The sequence below is a fragment of the Topomyia yanbarensis genome, chromosome 2 (genome assembly GCF_030247195.1).
Source record: "Topomyia yanbarensis strain Yona2022 chromosome 2, ASM3024719v1, whole genome shotgun sequence".
Lineage (NCBI taxonomy): Eukaryota > Metazoa > Arthropoda > Insecta > Diptera > Culicidae > Topomyia > Topomyia yanbarensis.
The window spans coordinates 336393095-336420621 of record NC_080671.1 but is presented as its reverse complement, the minus strand read 5'-3'; the positions used below and the strand labels follow the sequence as shown (position 1 = coordinate 336420621).

Genomic DNA, 27527 nt, shown 5'->3' with positions numbered 1-27527 from the left:
AATTTCAAAGCGAAAACGAGCATGCGGAGAGAATAATGAAAACGCTCTGCTACATGCTTGCTTTGTCCTAGCCCGTTCTCTCATTTTCGATTTCGCAAAGTGGTAGTGGTATGGAAAGAAGCTTCGTTCTTTCGTCAGTTTCGCCTGATTTCGGCAAATGAAAAAAACATTTTCCGACTCTGGTTGCCACTCCTCCGTGTTTGACCCGGACTTTCCAGAGGTGGCAACCCTATACCCAACTCTGTATAATACCTACGGTAAAACTAAATTCTTCCCGTACACGGTAAACTGCATTGCCAAATGAATTGTAAATATAACTATCGATTATCGAATTTCGGTAAATCCGTTTGTTCATGAAAATTAACTGTCAAATTGCGGCCATTTGTAATCATATAAAGTGATTTAGAGTGTTGATATGTGTATTGTATAATAAAATTTCAGTGAGTAAGAAATATCTGTATAACAACTTGAAAAAGATGAACGCCTTATTGAAGTTAAATAGAGAGATAAATTGCATCCTAGCGTTGTTTAAATAAAAATTCGAAATGCTTTTTAACGTGTTATATTCTATACACAAATTGATAATACCGAAAACATAACTTTTTTACTACAATTACCGAATGATTCGGTAACACTAGTTTACAGCATTTCTGAACTAAATAAGCTAGTGGTCATTTTCAATGTAAATTCGTGTGCTGAATCCGAAAATGAGGTCCAAAAAATTTACAGTAGAACAGTTTTCGAGTTACAGCGAAAAAATCAATTTTACCTTTAAATTTAAAAGTACGTTCAGTAAAATCCAAATATCTTCGGTTGTAGTGCATCGATATGAAGTATTATTATGTTGAATTAAAGGTAACTGAATGCACTTCCGATCGTTAGGACATTTTATTTTAGTGCGACTACTGGTTCTGACGTTATTTACGAATCTATTGATCTTTTTCTTAATTTTTCGTTGTTTTTTGAACAAAAATGAGCGTGTGGTCAATATTTTCGGCAAGATAAAGCAATCCCAAAAATTATATTTTTATGGGAAATTAAAGCCAGCTAATAACCAATGAAAATAAGCACTTGTTAATAACCAATGAAAATAAGCACAAATCTGATGAAAATTGCGAAAGTTATTCAATTTTTTTGTAAAATGGCAATTTTTGTGTTTCTTATTGAACCGTCTCGATTCCAATTTTTTTAGGGCTTGTTTATTAATATATGAAGGACTCTCTATCAGAATTCTGTTATACAAGTAAAAGGAAGAATTTTGAAAGAATTTGTTGGGTAATATTCGAACTCGTTTATCCAAATGATTAAGGACTTCTGATAACAATAATTTCAGCCTCAGTGGAGTAATGTCATCAAAAATTAGGCATTAAAAAATACTCGTAATATTTACATGTACAGAATCGTATATGTACAAAACACGTTGTAAACTGCACGCTCCACAATGCCTTGATATCATAACAGTTTTTGCAACCGGCCGAGACGGTTGTGCCTCCAGGTGGAAGGTTTTGTTCTCGAGAGAGTGACGGAGTGCGAGACGCTGTATGCGTTTTTGTGGGAGAGAGAGAGAGAGACCAGTTTGTTAAGTGTGAGTCGACAGTTGATACGTCGGAGGCATGGTCAACGGCATCCTCGGTGTTTTGACAGCAAACCGCGGGTAGACGAATTTGCCTACCGCGGTGGCAGAAATCGACAGTGATCGTGCCTGTACACACAGAAAAAATATATTGTATTGGTGTCGTCGGGCAATTCTAATCGACGAGAGGGGAAGCGTCACAGGTAGACCCATTTGCTCTATTCGTCTACCGCAGAAGTGGTACGACGAATAAGGAAAACAAGTGGCACCGAAAAGTGCCGCATCGACAGTGGGATTTTCGCAGCAAGCCACAGGTAGCCACATTTGTTTACCGCGGCGGTGGAAACGGAGAGAGCGCACTTGTGGTGGTGATACCGACGAGCAGCTTAACCGGAGAGAGTTTTGAAGTGTTGCAGGTAGGCCTATTTCTCTACTGAAGAAGCAACGCGACGAAGAAGGACATCAAGTGTCACATTGTCAAACAACGGGCACCGAGTTTACAACGTAACACATGAGGTGTGTTCTATAGGTATAACAGGTATATTTTTCATTCCTTTTTGTGATAGTTTTTCTTGCTAGGTAAAATGGATGAAGAGATGGGAGAACGAGTAACAGACCCTCCCCCTAAGCCTTATGCTGAAAATGTAAATCCGACTAGAATTAAAATTTACCCAGAGTCGTCAACGGGACCATGGATTGTATTTATTAGGCGTAAAGTAAAGGCGCTAAATATTATTCAAATTTCTAAAGATTTGACTTCGCGATTCTCGGATGTAAAAGAGATCGTCAAAGTCAATAAAGATAAAATACGCATTGTCGTTGGTAGTCTCAAACAAGCCAATGCAATTGCTTCTTGCGAGCTTTTTACGCGTGAGTATAGAGCGAAATTGAAATTGATGGGGTCATCACAGAATCGAGTTTGACTGTTGATGACATAATTAAGCATGGGGTTGGTCGTTTCAAAGACACCATACTTAAAGACGTAAAGATACTTGAATGCAAGCAATTGCATTCAGTATCACACGAAGAAGATAAAAAAGTTTATCGACTGTCAGACTCATTTCGAGTGACTTTCGCAGGTCTGCGCTGCCCAACTATGTCATTATCGATAAGATTCGTCTCCCTGTTCGCCTTTTTATCCCTCGTGTAATGAATTGCCTCAATTGCAAACAGCTTGGCCACACAGCCACTTACTGTTCCAATAAGGCACGGTGTGGCAAATGTGGGGGTTCTCATCAAGAGGATATATGCAATGAAAATTCAGAAAAATGTTTAATGTGCGGAGAAAACTCGCATGAGCTCCCTGCATGCCCCATTTATAAATTGCGCGAGGATAAAATTAAACGATCCTTGAAAGAGAGGTCTAAGCGCTCCTATGCAGAAATGTTGAAAAATGCTACCCCTAAACCCATCTTCTTAGAAAACACTTACACATCTCTATTTTCGGAACAGTCTGACTCTGACGGAGCGTGCGAAGGTACATCATTTGTTTTACCCGGAAATTCCAGAAAAAGAAAACAGTCTTCTTTTCCCAAGCTGCCAAGAAAGGGCCTTAAAATTTCTCCACCAATAGATAAACTGCGCCCAAAACCGAAAAATTCCGATTCAAAACCGAAATCAATTCCGCCCGGTTTTGGGAACGTACAATATAAACAGAACACCATTACTGGAAATAATAAAATTTCGACTTCCTCTGAGCCTCAGCCGGGGGTAGGATTATTGAAATTTTCTGAAATTGTTGATTGGATTTTTAAAGCATTCAATATTTCTGAACCACTAAAGAGTATACTTTCAGCTTTCCTCCCAACAATTAGAACATTTTTAGAGCAGCTGATTGCTCAATGGCCCATCCTTGCAGCGATTGTATCTTTCAATGGGTAATTCACCTCCTCCAATGAAAGATTCCATCACTGTTTTTCAGTGGAATTGCAGAAGTATCATACCTAAAATTGATTCCTTAAAAATTTTACTGCATAATTTAAAATGCGATGCTTTTGCTCTATGTGAAACATGGCTTACCTCAAACATTAATTTCAACTTAAATGATTTCAACATTATTCGCCTAGACCGAGACACCCCGTATGGAGGAGTGCTTCTAGGAATTAAAAAGTGCTATTCTTTCTATAGAATTAACATCCCCTTGTTTGCGGGCATTGAGGCTGTAGCTGTCCAAACGAACATTAAAGGCAAAGACATGTCTATCGCTTCTATATATATACCTCCCAAAGTTCAAATTGGACAACATCAAATTTTTGAGGTAGTGGAATCCATGGCTGCTCCGCGTCTGATACTGGGAGACTTCAACTCGCACGGAGTATTGTGGGGTTCCCTCTACAATGATAATCGATCCTCCTTGATATACAATGTTTGTGACGAATTTAATATGACAGTTTTAAATACTGGCGAAACAACACGCATCCCCAGACCTCCTGCACGTCCAAGTGCATTAGATCTATCTCTGTGCTCGACATCACTTCGGTTAGATTGCACGTGGAAGGTTGTACCTGATCCTCACGGTAGCGATCATTTGCCAATCGTTGTTTCAATTAACAGTGAATTAGGCCTCACGAATTCAATCAATGTTCCTTATGACTTAACACGAAATATTGATTGGAAAACATACGAAACATTAATTTCCACTTCTCTTGCTTCGACAGAAGAGCTACCCCCTACCGAAGAATATGAATTCCTAGCGGGTTTAATTATTGAAGCAGCAGAACAAGCCCAAACGAAATGCAATCCTGGAATGACAATAAATAGACGGCCCCCTAATCCTTGGTGGGACAAAGAGTGCTCTGATGCATATGAAGCTAAACAAGTTGCCTACAAAGAAATTATGAAACAGAAAGGGGGTATACGTGAGAACTTTGAAAATTATTTCATTTTGCAAAACAAATTTGACAGTATACGTCGTGCCAAAAAATCTAGTTATTGGAGACACTTCGTTAATGGCTTGTCAAGAGAAACATCAATGAGTACTCTTTGGAACACAGCCAGAAGACTGAGGAATCGAAACGTGACTAATGAAAGCGAAGATTTTTCGAATCGTTGGATATTTAATTTTGCCAAGAAAATTTGTCCCGATTCTGCTCCTGCGCAGAAAATCACTCGCGATGCTCCCACAAGTAACGATTTCATAGATTCGCCTTTGACAATGATGGAGTTCTCAATTGCACTCCTCTCATGCAACAATAATGCTCCGGGACTAGACAGAATTAAATTCAACTTGGTGAAGAATCTGCCTGACCTAGCAAAAAGACGCTTGTTGAATTTATTCAATAAGCTTCTTGAGCAGAACATTGTCCCGCACGACTGGAGACAAGTGAGAGTTATCGCTATTCCAAAACCGGGAAAGCCAGCCTCCGATCATAACTCGTATCGACCGATTGCAATGCTATCCTGCATCAGGAAATTGTTGGAAAAAATTATCCTACGACGTCTCGACAATTGGGTTGAGGCGAACGGCTTGCTATCAGATACCCAGTTTGGTTTTCGGAGGGGAAAGGGAACGAATGATTGTCTGGCGCTACTTTCGTCAGAAATCCAACTCGCTTACGCAAAAAAAGAACAAATGGCGTCTGTGTTCTTAGACATAAAAGGAGCATTCGACTCAGTCTCCATTGATGTTCTCTCGGAGAAGCTACATCAATGTGGTCTTTCACCGATATTAAATAATTATTTATACAATTTATTGTCAGAAAAGCACATGCATTTTTCATATGGCGATTTGGCGACACTCAGAATAAGTTACATGGGCCTCCCACAAGGCTCTTGTCTAAGCCCCCTTCTCTATAATTTTTACGTGAATGACATTGATAATTGTATTGTCAGCCCATGCACTTTAAGACAACTTGCAGATGATGGGGTGGTTTCTGCCACAGGACCAAAAGCTATAAATTTACAACAACCATTGCAAGATAGCTTGGATAATTTATCAATTTGGGCTTTAAAGCTGGGCATCGATTATTAAGTACATGCAGCTCTCAAAACTAGGCGTAAGGCCCTGCGAAAATTTAAGAAAACTCCAATTAATCACCCAGAAAGGGAAACATACGCCGCAACATTTCGAGAACTCCGCAACGCAAGTAGGAAAGCTATTCGTGAAGCCAAAGACAAAAGTTGGTCTGACTTTCTGGACGGGATCCATCCGGATTCGACTACTACAGAGCTATGGCGACGTGTAAACGCTTTTAGCGGGAAACGTAGACAGAGCGGCTTCAACATATTGACCACGAACGGCCCACTTGACGACCCCCTACAAATTGCCAATGAGCTGGGGCAATATTTCGCTGAACTATCCTCGGTTAACGCGTATTGTGAACCCTTCCGTCGGCGTAAAGTAAATACAACGAGCATTCCTATCACGTTTCCTCCAGATCACAATACTCAGTACAACCAACCATTTTCACCAACTGAACTGGCCTACGCACTGGCCAGTGCACGTGGTAAATCCGCCGGCTTAGATGAAATCGGATACCCCATGTTGCGACATCTTCCTGCTCGAGGTAAACGTGCCCTTCTCGATAGCCTAAACCAAATCTGGAAAAGTGGACGCTTCCCAGACTCGTGGAAGGAAGCACTCGTGATACCCATACCGAAAAGAACCACAGGACGACGATCGGTCCAGGACTTTCGTCCCATTAGCCTCCTGAGTTGCATCAGTAAAGTTCTCGAGAAATTGGTCAACCGCCGACTAGTTACCTACCTAGAGGAGAAACAATTACTAGATGACAGACAATTTGCGTTTCGCCAAGGAAGAGGTACCGGTATTTACTTTGGTTCACTGGCAGAAACAATCACTCAAGCCCGGGCCGAAGGACAACATATAGACATTGCAGCAATTGATCTGGCTAAAGCATACAATACTGTATGGCGAAACGGCGTCCTCGAACAACTTCGTGACTGGGGAATTCGAGGAAGTTTAGGTATTTACATCCAACAGTTTCTAACCAACCGACGATTCAGAGTTGCCATCGGTGGTACGTTTTCCAATTTCTTCTCCGAAGACACCGGAGTTCCCCAGGGCTCAGTTTTGTCGGTAACGCTCTTCCTCATTGCAATGAACTCCATTTACCGATATCTGCCAAAAGGGATACATATCTTCGTATATGCCGATGATATCCTATTAGTGGTAACCGGTCTCCACCCTAAACGGGTTCGGCGAAAATTGCAAGCCGCAGTTAATGCAATCGGTCGCTGGGCCGAGCAGAATGGATTCAACGTATCGACGAGTAAAAGCGAAATTACACATCTCTGTGGGACACATCATCGTGCCACTGACCGACCGGTCACCCTAAATGGTTATACGCTACGCTACCGAAAGGAGCCTGTCATACTAGGTGTTTCAATCGACCGTACTGGCACTTTCGGACCACACTTTCGCAGGGTTAAGAATGACTGCAAAAGTCGTCGCAGATTGGTTCGTGCGATAAGTAACCGACACCGCAGGACTAATCGACACACAATCCTTAATATAAGTCAGAGCTTAATAACCAGCAAAATTCTATACGGAATCGAGCTCACAAGCTCTTCCTCCGACTTGCTTGTACGCACGCTTGCTCCGGTATACAACGGATCCATCCGTTCCGCTTCTAGTCTCCTACCCAGCTCACCTACGGAAGCTTCGTGCGTCGAATCGGGCCTGCTTCCATTCCCCTGGTTCGTAGCCTCCAGCATCATCAAACGAGCTGTTGCGTTCTTAGAGAAAACCACTGGAAACGATTGTTGCTTGTTGAACACTGCCAGGAACGTTTACAATCAGTTCACCGGAGAAGACTTACCAGAAATCGCCAATGTGCCTCGAGTTTTCCGACGAAACTGGTACGATCGAGGTCCAAACATCAACCTTTCCTTAACTAAAAAGATCAAGGCTGGAGATCCACCTGGCGTAATTCTCGCGCAGTTCAACAAACTAGCTAGCAAATACGGCAACCATCTAAAACTGTACACCGACGGATCCAAATTGGATGATCAAGTCGGCTTTGGAGTACATGGTCTTGATATTGACATCGCCCGCAAACTTCCAGCGAGCTGCTCAGTTTTTTCAGCTGAGGCAGCCGCTATCTTGTTAGCTACTCTCAAGAAGCCCCCTGATATTCCAGTAGTCATCTTTTCTGACTCGCTTTCAGTGCTCAACGCACTTGACAAAGGGATATCCCGTCATCCCTTCGTCCAGGCAATTGAAGACGCCTTGGATCCTCTAACCACGTTATGTTGGATCCCCGGACATAGCGGGATTAACGGCAACACCCAAGCCGACCGGCTGGCATGCCAAGGCCGCAACTGCACAATTTATTTTACAAAAGAGGTCCCAGGAGCCGATATCCACCGATTGATCGACGAAAAAATGATAGAACATTTCGCGCATTACTGGCGAACCACCAGAGGACATTGTCGCAAAATTAAACCAACCATTGGAAAATGGACCGACAGAGAATCCCGCCTTGAACAACGTGTACTCTCCCGCCTTAGAACCGGACACACTAAAATAACCCACGCCCACCTCCTGACCGGCGGGGATCCACCGACATGTCATACCTGTCATTCCAGACTCACAGTTGAACACCTACTAATCGAATGCCGCGAACTGGAGGATCTCCGCCGATCCCATGACATCGATTCGATTGAAGACGCTCTGTCAAATGACCCAGCCCGAGAGCAAGCTCTTCTCAACTTTCTGAAGGACACCGACCTATTTAAACAGATCTGAATGTTGTATCAGCACACCAACGATCTCCTAGCGAGCTCCAGCACGGCATTATTTTCCATGAAACATACCCGTTGTTTACTTTCTTTTTTTCTTACAGCCTGGAACACTCTTTCTGGAGATCGATTAATGGAAGTTCTTTCGGCCGAAGTTTGAGTGACGAACGCAAAAACAATAGCAATATAATTTTCTTTTTTTTTGTAAAATAATTGTAATTAATTTGAAAAATTAGGTGAATGACCCTCGGGGTTAAAACCTAACAATAAACAACAACAACAACAACAACAGCTTGGATAATTTATCAATTTGGGCTTTAAAGCTGGGCTCTACGGAGAAAACAGAGTTGGTCGTTTTCTCAAGGAAGCGTGATCCAGCTCAGCTTCAGCTTCAGTTGGTTGGTAGAACGATAGCCCAAGTCCTGACTTTTAAATACCTTGGAATTTGGTTCGATTCTAAAGGCACGTGGGGAGGCCACATTAGGTATCTAATAACGAAATGCCAACAAAGGATAAATTTTCTGCGAACAATAACTGGATCATGGTGGGGTTCTCATCCAAGTGACATGATAAGATTGTATCAAACAACAATACTTTCAGTAATGGAATATGGGTGCATCTGTTTCCGTTCAGCTGCGAACACTCACATTATTAAACTGGAACGGATACAGTATCGCTGTTTACGAATTGCCTTAGGTTGCATGCAGTCGACCCATACAATGAGTCTTGAAGTACTAGCGGGAGTTCTTCCTTTAAAAGACCGATTCTGGGATCTCTCTTCTCGTTTACTTATTCGATGTGAGGTTATGAACCCACTGGTAATTGAAAATTTTGAAAGACTTGTCGAGCTTCAACCCCAAACCAGATTCATGACAGTGTACTTCAATCACATGTCACAAGAAATAACACCTGCTAGGTATGTTCCCACATACGTCAATATACTAGATATTCCTGAATCCACTTTATTCTTCGCCACGTCCATGCAAGCAGAGATTCGTGGAATTCCGGATCATCTACGCTCGCGGGAGATCCCTAAAATATTCACAAGTAAATATCAACACATAGACTGCCTTAAAATGTTTTACACTGATGGGTCACGAATCAGTGAGGCCACTGGTTTCGGTATTTTCAACAATAATTTTTCAATTTCTCTCAAACTTGCAGAACCCGCCTCTGTTTATATAGCGGAACTAGCAGCAGTTCACTATAGTTTGCAAATAATTAATACTTTACCCCCGAACCATTACTTTATCCTCACTGATAGTCTCAGCACAATTGCAGCTCTACGCTCAAAGAGGATTGATAATCACGATCCATTCTTTTTGGGGAAGATACGAGAATCTCTGAGTAACCTGACAAGAAAATGTTATAAATTTACCCTAGTGTGGCTCCCCGCCCATTGCTCTATTGCGGGCAATGAGAAAGCTGATAATTTAGCCAAGATTGGTGCACTAGACGGTGAAATATATGAAAGACCCATCGCTTACAATGAATTTTATAGCGCTTCTCGACAGAGGACACTTGCTAGTTGGCAAACATCTTGGGACAATGGAGATATGGGACGATGGCTACACTCAATTATCCCTAAAGTATCAACGAAGGCATGGTTCAAAGGATTGGATGTAAGTCGGGACTTCATCCGTGTGATGTCTAGGCTCATGTCCAATCATTATACTTTAGATGCGCATCTCCGTCGTATTGGGCTCGCTGAGGGTAATCATTGTGCTTGTGGAGAAGGTTACCATGACATTGAGCATGTTGTTTGGTCCTGCACTGAATATCGTGAAGCCAGATCACAATTAGTAGATTCTTTACAAGTCCGAGGAAGACCAATCCATGTTCCTGTTAGAGACATCCTGGCGTATCGCGATCCTCTATACATGGAACTTATCTATCATTTTCTAAAAACAGCGTCTGTCAAAATTTAATTAAAATAATCTCCTCATACTCTCATCCAAGGCTAATCATTCACCAATTAAAGTGTCCTAGAATATTTAGTTTTTAAATTTAGACAATAACAGAAAAAAAGTAAATAAATACACCCGAAAATACTAGATCATTATGAAATACAACAATGTAAGGAAAAAAGCAAACAATAAAGTGATTTCAGTGTTAGTTTTAGACAAAGTACTAGTATAGTTAAAATTAGTCTTAAGGATTTTTGTAACGTGCTATGTAAAAAAAAGAAACTGGCGTAAAAAGCTTTGGCAAATGCCGTGTCAAATAAACGTATGAAAAAAAAATGCCTTGATACACACATCGGAAGCTTATGACTGTGCACAATGCTAAATTCGGGCACTAGCCTCACAAATGATGACTTATCCATCTATTTCGTCACGTTTTGTTCTACTAACAATTTTTTTACGTTATTGAAACGTCTAGAAGTTTATAATTTGAAAAAATATTTGATTCATACTGGCTTCTATGATGTACCGATTTGACTGTACTAGGTCACAAAACTTCAACATACTACAATATATTGCGTAAAACATCTAAGTGCAATTACAAAATATTCTACGTTCTTCAAATCATTCTTAAGTTCAGAATTTGAGATTTTAAACCTAAAATAAGTCTTGTTCGATGTCCTACATAGTTTCAAAACACAAACTGCTAGATGTTCTAGGAAGGCACACAAATTAAAAGTTTTACAAATTATTAATGTTATAATACTTGACGTATGTAGTGTCACATATTTCTACGGATTCGTATAGTTTGTATTAACATTGTACAAAACCCAATTGAGCAGCTAGCGTTTCAAAATACAAATTTTATAACGTGTGCGGGTTTAGTTTACAACCAATTTTGTATCATACGAGTGTTTATGTAATTTTATGTAATACACTTGTAAATATTACACGCAGTATTGCATACCAACCATTTTCATTGAGCCTGAAATTATTGTTATAAGAAGTCTTTATTCATTTGGATAAGCGAGTTCGAATATTACCCCTCATTAAATTCTTTCAAAATTCTTCCATAACAGAATTCTGACAGAAAGTTCCTTGTATATTATTAAACAAGCCCTAGAAAAATTGGAATCGAGACGGTTCAATAAGTTGACCCAGAGAAACACAAAAATTGGCATTTTACAAAAAATTTAATAACTTCCGCAATTTTCATCGGATTCAAATTAACAAGTGCTTTTTTTATTGGTTATTGGCAGGTTTTAATTTCCCATAAAAATATATCTTTTAAGATTGCTTTATCTTGCCGAAAAGATTGATCACACACTCATTTTTCCTTAAAAAATGACAAAAAATTAAGAAAAAGTTCAATAGATTTGTAAATGACGTCAGAACCAGTAGTCGCTTTAAAACAAAATGTTCTAACGATCGAAAATGCATTCAATTACCTTTAATTCAACATAAAAATATTTCATATCGATGCACGACAACCGAAGATATTTGGATTTTACTGAATGTACTTTTAGTTTTAAAGGTAAAATTCATTTTTTCACTGTAACTCGAAAACTGTTCTACTGTAAATTTTTTGGACATCATTTTCGGATTCAGCACGCAATTTTATATTAGAAATGGTGTTCGAATATTGAAGTTCAGATTTTTATTTTTATTTTGTAAACTAGTGTAATCTTTTGACAGATCTCGAAAAGATTACTAACCGAACGATCTGTAATACATTCAATTACCAATGTTTGAATGTTCAGTAAAAGTTATCAGAAACCTCAAAATTTTCTAAAAGTGTGAACAGCCAATACATGTAGGGATCCTGGAAAATTGCAAACGTTCGCCTAGAAATTTTTCTTACAGGCATTATTATTTTTTTTTTTTGACTCAACCATTAAAGGTCATCATTTGAGCCTTTCAAATGTGTGTACACATATTCCTAAATTTTCAAAAATCTGGGCAGGTTCCCTTCCAAAAAATCGCTAGAAGCTGCTTCTTTTTCGATTCCCACAGCAGGCCACCCACTTATTATTTGATTAAGATAATATTCATATAAACAATATAGCTAAGCATAATAAGCACAATACGTTATTTCAATCCGTTTCGTGCAGGCTTTAACATTTTCGTTATTAATTTTTGTAATACTTCGTCTTGCCTATTATCGGAGACACAATGACGAATGTTACTCGTCGGAACAAGTAACTGAAATGAATACAAATGATTTGGTAAGAATGCTTTATAATTTATAGGTTACAGATTGCCACGACGAATAGGTGGTATAGCACAATCCCATACAGTGTGCATATCATGTTTTCGCAAGACTGACTTCCAATACCTAGGGAGCACATCAACTTTCTATAGGTACACCATAAAGCTGTCATGCATTCTGTCACAATATCTGAGTGAGTGTGCTAATCCGCTTTCACGGAATTTCCTCTATTGATGGTACAGAAAGCAAGTACCTACACAGTCCACAACACTCTGCTCCTTTGTCCTACCTTCTCCGTTAGTTGCACGTTATTGCATTCCCGCAGGTGGTATTATTCTCATCTCTGAAAATATTGAATCAGGCAATCTCGTTTGGCTTGGTGTAGTGGTCGTCATGATAAGAGTAAGTCGTCACATTTTTGTAGCTCCAACCAGGAAGAATTGAAAGTACCATTAATGACCTTACAATGATCCCGTCCACTGGGAATTTATTGCGAAGTTTGTGAAACAGAAAATCATATCCCGGGTTGAAGTCTAATACCTGGACTCTGCTTTTATTGTGGTACAATATAGTTTAAAAATGAACCTTGCGGTTTCCACCGTTGCTGCACTTTACTTGAGTGGAATTGGCCTGTACAATTCCCTTCGGCGCTATCGGTATGACTGATGCCAGCAGAAGAGCGTCACATCTATGATGCCATGCATAATTCAATTCACCCCCGGAAATTACATCAAGTAGCAATTGCATGGTTCTAGAGGAGCGGAAAACAACCGCGAAGGTTACCCTGACTCTGTGTTGCTCTCGGAGGATTTCATTGCATTTCACACGAGGCTAATAGTTGGCAGTGTCCAACTCAGCACCACAATGAATAACCACTCAGTTAATTAACCCTTTCATGCCCAACTGTTTTCTAGCGCATGTAGGGTTTTAAAACTATTTTTCCTTGAAAACGGTGGGATCAAGAAACACTAAAAGCCTTTTTCATAAAGATAGGTGCTTCCCTTGCAGTGCTAGAAGTTGCTCAATTTTTACCTTTTAATGCTCAATACAATTCTCCTAGAATATTTACAATAGTCCAATTGCGTGAAAAACATAGCCAAAGACAGCCCAAATTGATAAGCTTTATCAGTTTTCAATAATATTGCACCATACCGAAGATATAGAAAAATTCATTTTTCATCATCAACGTAAACTGTCCCTGGCAGCACTGCTCCATCGGAATCCAATCAGACTAATTGCAATAACTTCGTTTCTAGAGCTAATCCTGGTAACTGTTAATGCTCAAATGAAAGGCAACAGTCACATTTATTAGTCTTACTTGTTTTTGTGAGCAAATCTAGCCCCAATGAAAAGTTATAGCTGTTGAAAAACGTTGTTGTCTTGTACAAAAAAGCACATTATTTTTTGCACATGTTCAACAAAGAATGATTTTAAACCAGCAAGATTTCGTATAATTTTGTACTGCATCGTTACTTTTTATTGGTTGGTGTCGCTTCATCATAAGTTGTTTGCCATACTTTAGTTAAAGCAGTGTCTGCAAACCGCGTTCAACGCATTATCTCAAATGGTAGTGCGATAATTGGAGCATTCGATTCGAGTGTTCGATGCGCTCAAACAAATATTTCACATGTCACTGGCCATTTCTGGTATAATATTGGTTGTTTGTAATGAGATAAATATGCTAACGCCTATTTATACGCATTCCATCGATTGTAGGCCGTACTCAAGATAGAGCAATATTGACTTTTTTATTTAGCTTCCGATATAGGGAAAGATGGGGTAAAACGCACCCCCGGGGCAAAATGCACCCCTTGTTTATATCGAAAACTGTTGAATATTTCTACAAAAGGGTAACACCAGTCGGAAGTCCGTCATAGTTAACTTACGCTGTCAAAGTTTGATAACCGTACACCAATAGCAACTCCAGAAATAAACAAAAAACAATAACGTGCTCTTCTCATGTAATTATTGTGGCTCGTGCAACAAGGATTTTCAGCTCTTATAAATGCTGTTTTATTATTATATCAGTGCATTCCAGCTCTATTTATACCGTCGCTCATTATTCTGTCGCACCACAGACTAACAGACACAACACTATGAGGGAATTCCCACAAAACACATCGATCCGTCAATTTTCCCAGAACACTAGCTCCACCTTTTATTCACAGTCCCAAACACTCATTTACTAATGGGTTACAAACAGTCCCAACTACAAATATATTTAAAATGACCGTTAAAGCGGGCGAAGCATTGTTTTCGAGTGTTATGTCTGTTAGTCTGTGGTCGCACTATATATGAAAAATCTAATAAATAGTTCACTTTTTGCTAAATTTATATCTCTGCTCCTTCGGGGGAAAAATGCCCTCTTCTTTGATTTTGCTGATTTTTTAATCGAAAACAGAAAAATTGTTCTGGAAACATGCTAATTGCATAACCTAAGTCTATTTAATGGCACACTTTTGTGAAATCCCGTCAGAAAACAAAACTACTTGCTTGGTCACCGAGCATTCTGCCCCGTTGCTGCGGTGCATGCTGCCTCGTTGTTGTAGTGCATTATGCCCCATTGTTGTGGTGCATTTTGCTCCCGCACAGGTGCGTTTTGCCCCGCTTATTTTTGAAAAGGTAATTTTCAATGATTTTGAAAAATGAATATTTTTTATATTTTTGAATACTTTGCAAAGCGTTATGATTGCGATTGCAGAGGAATATGTTGGCGAGACGATATCATTAATTAAATTCTCCCAATTGATGTTCCATAGCTGAGTTATGATCATATTTCCTTAGGGGGTGCGTTTTACCCCATCTTCCCCTAGCTATTATTTTAGAATTCGTTTAATTGGCATGGCTCATTGTATTAGCCTACCGGAGCCGTGGGTCTTTTATATAATTGTCTGATGTGAGCAACATGAGAATTAAAAACATATTTTAATCCACCTAGTGGTGCAATTGAACCTTTCTCATATACCCAAACTACGATTCCATAGCTGGTTATATTCAATATACTAGTGGAAGTGTAAAGTACATATTCAGTACGATTTGCACATACATACAATGGATCGACAGACACGAACTTGAGATGCTATGTGTTGACGCTGAAACACTTAAAACCAGCGGCGGATTCAATGGGAGGTTCCGAGGGGTTCGTATAATATTTAATTAGCTCAATTAGCATTAGCTCAATGTTGTCTTTTTGTCAAACTGATTTTAACATATGGGTATGTATGTGTGTGTGAAGGGGATGAATAACCCACAACCAAACCACCCCCAGTCTATCTTGGTATGCATACTAGGTGAAGGTTATTGGGATGCGAGAGGGGTGGGTCTGGAGAGGGTGCATGAGGTGGTCGTTTGAGAAGGATCTGATGAGAGACTTTGAGGGGAGGTAGCTTGATGGAAGGAGTGGCCTGATGGGAGTAAGAGGGTTTCGCAAAGGGTGGTGTTTAATGTGGGGAGGGGGACAACCTCTCACCGCATACCACTAGCCCCTGTTAAAATACAAAACATACATAAGTCAAAAAAAATTCCGGGATTAGGTTGATGATTTTCAGAGTCGGTTGCACAACCTTTTTATATGAGATAGGCAAACATGTGCCAAAGTCCAAAAAATGTAATTTTTCGTCAATTTTTTTGTGATTACATCAAATCTTGACGTTTCATACATTTTAAAGTCATTTGGCATCAAAAATACAAATACAAATTTTCCTTTACTCCCCCCTTTGAGCATTATACAGTTCGGTTTATATGGGAATTTGCTGGTTGGCCGCACTCTTCAACCCGTAACTCTGGAACCAGAAGTCCAATCAATAAATAAATAGCAGCCGATGAGAAGGTTGCACCTTTCATTTAAGACTAAGATTGTGCAAATCGGTCCAGCTATATCTGAGAAACAGAGGTGACATTTTTTTCCACATCCACACATACATACATTCACACACCGACATTAAGGGGCAGCAGGGATAGGAAGGACAGGAGTCTAGGGGGTTAACGAATCCCCTCCCCCAGTCCTACTGCGAGTTGGGGAGCTTTGCTAGGATGTGGTGAGGTTTGGATTGGGCTCTGCTGAACCTCTAAAAAAAGCCACAACTCCGAAACCAGCTCCGACGAAGTGAGCCTGTGCCGCTTCTGCTAAGATGCTAAGATTCCAATAATCTAATATCTTAGCAATAAAAGCACTCTAGCCCAACATCAGAATAGACGCGAGTAACATCCTGAGTATGGCATACTGGCCATGGCAAACGTCAATGGACAGGATACGGATCACGGGTTGAACGGCGACTTTGGGCTGACAGGTATGCAGTGCTACTCCCTTAGTAAGGAAGGATGATACCGATTTGAAATGGCGAGTGGGCTAACAGCATGGCTGCCTCTGTCCCAACAAAACCCTGGCAGGTCTCCGGGTACGTTCGAAACTCGTCATCATTTCGTTGGTGGTACTAGGTTCGGTTGGAACATTCCCGATATTACGCCGATCCTGCTCTGAACACTACTCCCCATGAAGGATAGTGATGCTATCCCTGATGCTAAGATTTTGGTAGCATAGATCATGATGGGATCACAAGAGGCGACTATGTGCAACGAGTGGAGGTAGCGGCTCGGAATTTGGACCCAATAAAATGTAGCAAAACAATGCAACCAATACATACGGAACAGCCGCGGCGAGCCGTCCGTCAGAGGTGGTTTGGTGAGCTCACCACCACCAATAGTAGCTGAAACCATTCAGCAAGAGCAAGAGGAGGAGAAACTGCTGCAACAGCAACAACAGCCAGAGCAGAACGGAATAAGTTACACCCCACAGACGCCAAAAGTAATGGCAGCGAAGTGCTTGGTGGAGGAGCTCCACAAGTTTGGGGACGCAGGAAACAATGGCCATAAGGACATTAAGAAGATGATTTTTAAAATCCGTAAGGCGCTTCTTTCTGCCGTGAAGGAGTATGACACGGCAACGCGGAGGGCAGATGTAGCTGAGAGAGCATTGACGTCGGCTGAGGCTACTATCCTCCTAGCTCCTCCGAAACCGGGTAAGGAGAAACAGATTGTAGTGGAGAACAGGCCAGTTCCCATAACTCCAAAGAGGACAAGATCCTCGCCAGGAGACGAAAGACCAGGCGGGCCAAAGAGGCAGACACTCGAGGACGTCGTTGTTGCTGAAGGAAAGGAGGCACAGGGAGAAAGCTGGGTACCGTTGTAGGTCGGAAGGAGAAATACGGGAAGCAGCAAATAAAAAGAAGGAGGAGCGAAAAGGGGAGCATATGAGGAAAGGAAAATTCGCGGCTCGTCAGAAGGCGCCAACGGGAGAAGCCATGCTCGTCAATGCCAATGACGAACATGGATTGGAGAGTATGCGAAACGTATACGCATAGTGACCACCAGGCGATTCGCTACCGTTTCGGTCAACGGAACCCTCCTGCAGTACGGAGAAGGATGACCAGTGAGCGAAAGTGGAAGACGAAAGCCTTCAACAAAGACCTCTTCGTTGAAGTATTTCGGTCGGACAGCGGAACTGAGAACGTGGATGCGGCTGATCTAACAAGAAGGACTGTGGCGGCTTGTGACACCACAATACCGCGAAAATTGGAACCACTCTATAGACGGCGTCTAGCTTACTGGTAGATCGAGACGCTTAGTACGCTATGCGTTGCTTATCTCAAAGCCAGAAGGCGGACTCAAAGAGTAATATCGGAACCAGAAAAAGAAGAGCGCAAGGCAGCGTTTCGGGAAGTTAGGGACGCTTTAAAACGGGAGATCAGACTTTGCAAGTCAGACTGCCACAAGGAGCTGTGCCGAGAAGTAGACGGCAATCACTGGGGCGATGCTTACCGAGTCGTGGTGGCGAAAATGAAGGGCTGGACGACGACAGTCGAAATGTGTCCGGGTAAGCTAAAGATAATCGTTGATGGTCTGTCCACGAAGCACGATCCAACTACCTGTTCACCGACACCGTACGGCGAAGAAGAAGGAGCAAACAGAGCAATCGGCACGATAAGCTCGCAGAAGCATCGAAGCACCTGAAATCAAAGAAAACCCCCGGTCGAGATGGAATACTGGATAGTGCTGAAAACTGTGATCCTGGTATATTCGGACATGTGCAGGATAGTGCTGCAGAAGTGTTTAAATGAAGGTAACTTCCCCGAAATGTGGAAGGTACAGCTATTGCTGCAGAAACCAGGGAAACAACCGGACAATCCGGCATAGCATAGGCCCATATGTCTGCTGGATATACTTGGAAAATTTCTGGAAATAATCATTCTTAACAAGCTGACAAAATGCACAGAGGGCGCGCGTGGACTATCCAAGATGCTGTTCGGAGTATCGACAGTGAAGGCAAGTCGGACAGTGCTCGAAAGTGCTAAAAAGGCATCTAAACAGAAGCGAAAAGGAGATCGATACTGCGCTGTGGTTACGATAGATGTGAGGAATGCATTTAACAGCTCCAGCTAGGAAGCCATCAATGCAGCGCTGTACAAAATGAGGGTTGACGACTATCTAACCAGAGCTACTTCCAGAGCAGAGTTCTGCTGTTCGAGACGAGCGAAGGGCAAGTCAAAGCGGACGTTCCTCATTGCTCCATTCTCGGGCCAACTCTTTGGAACGGGATGTACGGTGGGATCTTAACACTGCAGCTGCCCAGGAAAGTGAAAATCGTGAGTTTCGCGGACGATGAGTTACTAACGGTGATAGGTGAGACATTTGAAGAAGTGGAGTTGTCAGTGACGTAGACAACAAACGAGATCAAGACCTGGATGAACGGGGTTAAACTGCAAATAGCTCACCACAACACGGAGGTGTTGATAGTCAGCAACTCCAAATCGGTTCAGCGGATGCAGATCGAAGTCTAAGGGCACGTGATTGTATCGAAGCGTTCACTGAAGCAGTTGGGGAGTGATAATCGGAGACCAATTTAGCTTCAACGACTATGCCTGCGAAAAGTCAAATGTCGACGGACCGAGGAGCAGCACGAGACGTCTGCTATCTACTGTTTCATGATCGATACTGCGATATTGGATTCCTGCAGAACCGTAAAAAACTGAACAGGACATTCCAGCTGATGGTCGTATGGTACGAGTCACGCGTGTGTCGAGACAATATCGTCGGAGGCAGTATGCATTATCGCCGGGATGATCCCCATCTGCATCACCCTGGCGGACGATATCGAGTGCTACAATTGAAAAAAAACACCAGAAACGTAAGGAAGATGGTGAATATCGATTCGATGGCGAAATGGCAGCAGGAATGGGACAGTAAGGAAATTAAAAGTGGACCTACTGCCTCATTTCAAAACTGTCGACGTCGGTCAATAGAAAGCAAGGAGATGTGAACTTCCACTTGAAACAGCTCCTGTCGACCCACGGCGGCCTCAGGAAGTTCGCGCACGCAACGTCACCGTTGTGCCCGGAGTGTGAGAACGTAGAGGAGATACCGGATCATGTGGTCTATGAATGTCCGAGGTTCGAAGCGAAACGGGAGGGCCGGACGTCAACCCAGATAATATCATCTACAGAATGATAAGCAACATGACCACGAGGAACGCAGTCAACAGAGTGGTGGCGCAGATCATGGCTGCCTTACAGCGGAAATGGCGCGATCACTGGCGAGTGACGAACGGTTTCGGGAGAGCAACCACTGTCGGGAAGCTCTTCGCCAGAGTAGACTAGATTCACCGCCGGGAACTAGTCGAGTAGACCGCGATAAAACACTGAGCAGCAGCCTGTGTTCCTTTTGAAGGAACTAACTACTAAGTAGTTGAATTAAAGTGGGGCTGTGCACATAAAAACCCCTCCCCGAAGAAATGCCGTAAGGTAGTGCCGGAAAGGAATCAGATTCTGGAAAAGCAGTGGTTTTTAGCGGGTCGGGTGGCAGCCCAAACCCGTTCTCTGAGACTTTGGGTTTTCTACATTTTTTCCTGCCTTCTCTGGGCTATTTTTGACTTTTCTACTTCCTAAAAAAAGGAAACACACACACATACAGACATTCTACCAACTTGTCGAGCCGAATCGATTGGCATATGATACTCGGCCTTCCGGATCTCGAAAAAAAGGTTTCAAAGTTTGAGCGACTGCTTTACATTTCTTTTGTAAGAAATGTATAAAATTATTTTTGGAACTTTCAAGCGATTTTCTATTTTAATTGTTCTAGAAATGAAAAGAATAGACCTTTCCAAATGTATACTATGTTATGTTCTTTTGTTTAAAATACTATACGATTTCAGGACAACAATATTGAAATAACCATTGTTTTGCGATTTGTTTTATGAAAAATATTAAATTTGCTCAACATTTTTATAAAAAAAACAAATTTGTTTTAAGGGGACGTTTGATGTAGGAGGCAAAAAGAAATCGATTTAAAAAAAAATAAATTTTTAGTATTGAACCTCTAGAATAGTCTCCCGCAATCTCTGTGTCCACGTTGAACTTTTTTTGTTTTAAACAGCCATGCATTCCTCGCGCATATTTGCTATAACACACACACACAGATTTCAATCTATCGGTAAAATTTTTCGAAAAACTGACAGCGTAAAAATACAGTGTAAACAATACACTATAAACTATTTCTACCAAAATTTTCAATAGAATATCCCAATGGGTTATTTTCTACAGTGTTTTTTCCGAGATGCAATTTGTTGTAATAGCGTTTTTCTCGAAACCGCGTTTTTCAAATTGACGAACACGATAACATAACAATTTTCTTCCTATTATTTTGAAGAAAAATAAGCGAATTTTACAGTAAGATTTTTTAGTTTCCATGAAGCCATTTTCCGAAACTCGTACTTTTTTCCATTTTTTGTGGTTCATCGACTAACTACAAGTCTAAGTTTTACAAAACTTATTGAATTTCCCGTATCAGATAATTTTATCTAGAGTTATAGTGTTCGCCGCGGCGCTCCCCGACGTGTAGATGGTTCCCAAACAACCAGAAATCGCATAAAGTTGCATAGATTACATCGTACAAAGAGCTGTTTAAAATCATTATCGTATATCTGTATGGGTCATGTATATATTTTTTCGCATATAATGATATTGTATGAACTTATTGCGATTGATATCACAGAATCGCATAACCATGCAGATGAATTCATGTTATGTATGCTGAAACTCGTCAGAATTCCTCAAACTGATCTATATTCGTGAGTTCCAACAGTTTCCTTTATCACACTGTATTGTGTAGGTAATTCGTCGTACAAACTGATAGTTGATAACAATAAAAATATTCGCTTGAAGTCGGATTATATGTTGCATCATTGTAGCAATGTGTAAATAAATTCAACCACTCCTAAAGTTTTCACATTTGTAGCATGAAGTGAGACATACAAAATAATGTGTGATTATTTCAATAATAAACGATTTATAAAAGCTTGGAAAAGTGAGACATGCATGATTGCAGCGAAATAGGAAAAAATGGAAACTTGTGGATAATGTAACAATTGAAAACCCCGAACTTGATGGAAAGCAGAATACAGTGCTTTCCACTGAAAATTAGTACGAAAGTTACTTAAAGTATCTACGAACATTGAATTAACAGCCATTGTTAATGAACATCGGGTTGTTATTCAAAACAGCAGCCATAATACTCATTTATATTCAATATTGCATGATTATTTACAAGGCAAACATTTGCAGCTGACAGGACGAATCTTGCTGCTGACATTCGGTACTAGTCCACGGAGTTCCACATCACTCAAACCGCAGTGTAATCTATTGTAGGAATCCTCAACTCCTACTAGAATTGTAATCTGCCGAGTAACGCTCGTACCATTATGATGACCCCTAGAAACATACACATAGTAGAAATGTCGGGAAATGGACAATATTGGCACCAGGGATTTGAAAACTACTTAAATAAAGCATTGGAACAGCTTGACCGACCTTTGTCAATATCGTTGACTATTAACATTGACGGTTCACCAGTTTACAAAAGTAGTACTAAAAACTTTTGGCCAATTCTCTTCAAGGTACACGAGTTTCCTATAATTCCCCCCTATGGCCATAGGAACCAGCAAACCCAAAAGTGCTACTGAATTTCTAAATCCATTTATAGATGAGCATAGGTTGGTGATTAATGGTAATCATGTTGCAGTCAGAATACGTTGTTTTATTTGTGACTCTCCTGCTCGTTCTTTCGTCAAATGTGTGATAAACTTTAACGGTAAACATGGTTGTCTAAAATCCACGACAAAAGGTATAAACGGTCATATAGCTAGTGGTGTCCGTCCATTAGGCCGAAGGTCATTCGGCCGAAGGGCATTAGGCCGAATGATCATTGGGCCGAATGGACTTTAGGTCGGGTGCTTAATAGAGAGGAGGGATAGGGATCCGAAAAAAGGGAACCGAAGCTTATCCCGTACAGCTTTCGGAGCTTCACGGTATGAGCTAAATTTTCGTATCTCGATTGAACGAATCTCGTATTGTTTTCATTGTCTGGATATCATAAATATATTTTTTTTTTCATTTGAGGTCCGAGCCCACGGATTGAAGCGATGCGGGGTAGCCACGTTAGGCGCTATTATAATTTATTTATTACATTACGTCGGCAACAATGTCCGGCCATTAGGCAGAAGGATGCTAAGCACATAAAATCTGTCTGTAATTAAAATAATCTGTGCTATGACAATTTAATCAATAATGCATTATAAAGTCTTGTTGAATGGAAACAATCCAACTTTCTTCTTTCATATTCCTTCTCTACCATTTTGTCTCACCCTCTTCCACTATCTCTTACTTTTCTATTTTGTTCTACATTCTCTCTCAAAATCTCTAATTATTTCCCTAACTCAATTAATTTAAATCACTGATGTTTTATCCTTCTTTTTAATGTGAGCTGTTCTTTCAAATTATATCCTGTGCATTCCACGACTTCTATCCAGCTAGTCAAATTACGGAAGTTGAACTGAGGCCAAAGATCCGAAGCAGCGTAAAGCTGCTGAGGATCCGCCGGACGAGGTGGCCGCCGACCCGCCGTCGGAAGTGGCGGCCCCTCGCAAGCGAACTTGTGATCTACTCGTTTGCCCGTATTATTCAAACATATGGGCTAGCAATTAGTTTAAGTCCGACGGAGCGGTAGCGATATCGGACATCACCCGGATTGATTGGCGTATTGGCATTAGGCGTCCATTTTATTTTTTATTCCATGCAGTCAATAAATCAGTAGCGAGAAATGGGGTGTAAATATGCTAAACGTTATAATTTTAAGTTAAAAAAATCTAAATAAATCACCCTTCATTGAAAACTGACCATTCTTTTCCGTTCCAACCACTGCATCTATCACTCTCTTTGATTTATTTGTTCTAATGGCCATTCAGCCTTTTGCATTCGGATGAATGACCATTCGGCCTAATGACCATTCGGCCTAATGACCATTCGGCCTAATGACCTTTCGGCTTAATGACTATTCGGCCTAATGACCATTCGGCCTAATGCCCTTCGGCCTAATGACTTTCGGCCTAACGGGCTTCGGCCTAATGACCCAGCATCATCGCTAGTACAGTGCACTGAGCCAAAAAATCACATACGTTTCATGTGAAAAAACACCTAAATTTTAAAAAACGATTATGCACATCAAATTCATATGCATCAAATAAAACTTATACAGTCACCGATGAATTTCAAATACAAAATGAATAACTTTCAAGCGTGGCCCACATACATGTTATGTGTCTTCACATACTTCTAGGTTTATGTGTAAAACACATTATTATTACGGGAATATATAATGTGAAAAAATCATACACATTCAACATGGCGTCAAGGAACAGTACGGCGGCGAATACATTGCTCCTGGACTTGTGATTTTTCTAATTAAACGTGAAGATGTTAGAAATACATATATATCCGCTATAACTGCTCCAGATTGAAGATTCCAAGATGGTATAGAATGCATTACAAATCAATGATCAACACAGACCTGTAAGTCCAGCCGGAAAATGTGCCAAAGTTCTGGCTGGCTCTAGTTAGTAGCTGGTTCCAGTGATTGTTTTGTAACTGGAATCGGTTATTAACTAGAGCCAGTCAGAGTACCGGCTCAATTTCCAGCTGGACTTTACTAGGATTATCCGCACATTTATTCAACCAAGCTACATTACCTAACAAAACATTTGAATACTATTATACACGCAACTAACAATCACATGAATATCAGATAAACCCACTTCACGTAACATGATTGCTATTATACATTCAGTTAACAATCATCTGAATATCATATAAAAGGTATATAAGTTTCAAATAGAAAATATGTGGCATTCCGATAGCAAGTAACTGAACCTCACGTAAAATATATCTGTAATCAATACTAGTTTTTATAGGGCGGAAGAGAGAACAGATTATGTGTGAAAATAATAACATTCATGTGAAAAGTATTATGGAAAATATTTACATGTTTTTGCATATGAAATGTAAGTGATATTTTGGTTGAGTGTGGTATATCCGCGAATCAGTAGTTTAAGCTTTACGAATTTCGTTTGTTTTCGATGTCGGACACTTCTTGCTTTGGTAGGTCTTCTGCGGATTGCAGGCTTTTATATTTTCTACGCACTATAACCAGGTTTTGCTTTGTAGCACCCTTCCGTTCTTTATTTCTCTAGCTTTTCGTTGGAAGAAAGTTTCGGTCACATCAAAAATCCGTCTCGAACTCACGAAACCGGAACAGCAAGAACACGTAGTTGTTGCTTTTCGAAAAATTGTGCAACAATAAACATCTGTGAATAGATTTGAATCTTTATTAAAATTTTATATTCTTTGCATAAATCTACATATATTTTGAACTTACCTTTATAGATTTACGGGATTTTTATATTTTCTTGAAAATTGAAGCCACAATTTTTCAAGTCTTTTGTTTGGTTTGGCCTCTTTGACATATGTTGCCTTTGTGCCAGAAATATCTGCACAGATATACTTTTATAAGTTCATGAGATAGAAAGAAAAAATCCTTTTACTACGTCAGATGTATAAATAATGTAATTTCTAAAGCACAACTTACCAAATACACGAGTTAGTTCAGTTAATGTCGTGCCCTATCGAGAGAATATATTGATTTCAGTAAATTTTGTGAGAAAATATTGTTTATATGTACCCCTTTAAGATACCACATGCATGAATGGTTATTGACTATAAATTCAAAGTTTATGTCAACCAGAATATTAAGTACCCAATTTCGCCAGCTAATTTAGTCTTGATTTAGTAATATTCAGTCTAAAAAGAGTTGGTAACCATGCTGTGATGTATGTAGGTAATGTCTGCCTGTAAAAAATTTCAAATTAACTCGCGATATGAGATACAATGAAATTGGAATTAAGCGATATATCGTGACCAAACATATGCATATATAAGCAATATTTTCCTCGTACAATGTAGCAAATTATATCACGTAATGACATCCGCAAGTAAATTGCAATTATACGAAATATTTTGGTTAAATATATGTTGAAAGAAGAATGTCATCGCCAAAAATCGGCATTTCTGATAAGTAGGAAATATATCAGAGTAGAGAGTGCCGCTTGACGACTAAGAAGTTCAAGGTTAGAGTCTGGATGAAAGACTAAATATGTCGGATATAAGACGAACAAATACAAAAATAATGTGTACACAGCTTCCAAGGTAATGACAAGAAAACCGCGCCATGGATAGCAATATTGGTTTTGGAACTAATTTAGTTCATTTTTTCGTATTTTTGGCATTGAAAAGAAATACAGTGTAAATCGTATATAACAACCAAAAAAATCGTAATTATAAGAGACACACATCGCATATATTGGTAAAGTAATTCGTTCATAATGTTCCTTTATATCGCAAATATGAGGTTTTAAAGTCGCAATGAGTATTTAAATTACTCGACATGTAGTACATAATTCGCATATACTTATTTTTTACATCTCATATGGTAGAATTTTTTTTCATAATCCATATATATCGCCTCCACTTTTGCACGCATATGGCGCATTTGAAGCACCTTGTGCGATTTAATGTTCACGCATGAATGTACACACAATGCAATCATAGATTGTGATATAAGTGTAAAATGGTTGTCTGGGTTGGACGTCTACTCTTGGAACACTCGTCATCTTTGTAGTTTGTTTTCATACACAATGAATGTATAAATAAATCTGAACATTATATAAAAGATCCACTGTTACCTTGCGTAAATCAAACAAACCTTCGGTTTGAGCACTTTACTCCAGACTTAAGGAAAATTTTGAGAGAATATTTAGTTACTCATATAACGACCTATTTATCATCACAATCGGTTGAAGATGCCAGTTATTTTTTCCGAATTCGAAATTAGCTTGCATGAACTTTAAAAGGGACGATTTAAAAATCATTTTTTGTTTTGCATGATTCCGCTTACCTTAAAAAATGTATGTGAACCTATAGGTTAACATTTGAAGATTAAAACGAAAGATATAATTATTGAATCCCACTGAACGCCACAATATCTCACTAACCCCTTAAGAGTTCATACAAGCTGGTTTCCAGAAAATTCCACCCTAATTTAATATATTATAGTCGATCTCACCAGCTCTGAATGAATAAATTGATGTGATTTCTGTAAAGAATTCTCCATCTTTGAAATTGTTGCATCAGCTACTCAGGTCCAGATGACGCTGTAGGCGTTAAGCTGAAAGAACGCCCGTAATTTTCGGCGGCTTGCTTCACATACTTCAATCGCAAAGTTGTGACCGTAAATCTCCATGCAAAATCACACTTTCCTCGCGATATTTCAACCTACTAACTCGTACCTACTAAACAATTGACTTCATTTTCCTGCTGAATATACTGTATATCACTGAAAAACTTTGAAAAATATTGAAAGTTAACAACAACACGTCCGGGCGGTTCGCCAGTGCTGCCACTTCTGCCATATTATAGTCATATAAATCGTCGAAAAATCTGGAATTCAGCACGCTCGAAGCACTTCTCTTTGAAAAACGCTTAAGAGATGCTAATAATAAGGCCGATGACATGCTTACGCGATTTGCGAAGCGGTAGCGGTAAGCGAAGCGAATGCGTTTGACCTATCTCTTTGGTGTGTGCATGTAGAACGCGCAATACTGTCATAGTAAAAGCGGGGCGAACGCGGCAAAAATACTCAGACGCGTCCACAAACGCTTCGCTTTCCGCTTCAGCTTGTCATCGGCCTAAGACTTTTCCGC

At 40.2% G+C, this 27527-nt stretch overlaps 1 protein-coding gene across 1 annotated transcript in view; it reads left to right on the top strand.

Annotated features, from left to right (window-relative positions):
- The window catches only part of LOC131684026 (uncharacterized), a 216194-nt gene that overhangs the window by 126919 nt on the left and 61748 nt on the right, over positions 1-27527 (top strand). The gene's annotated exons all lie outside the window — the stretch shown is intronic.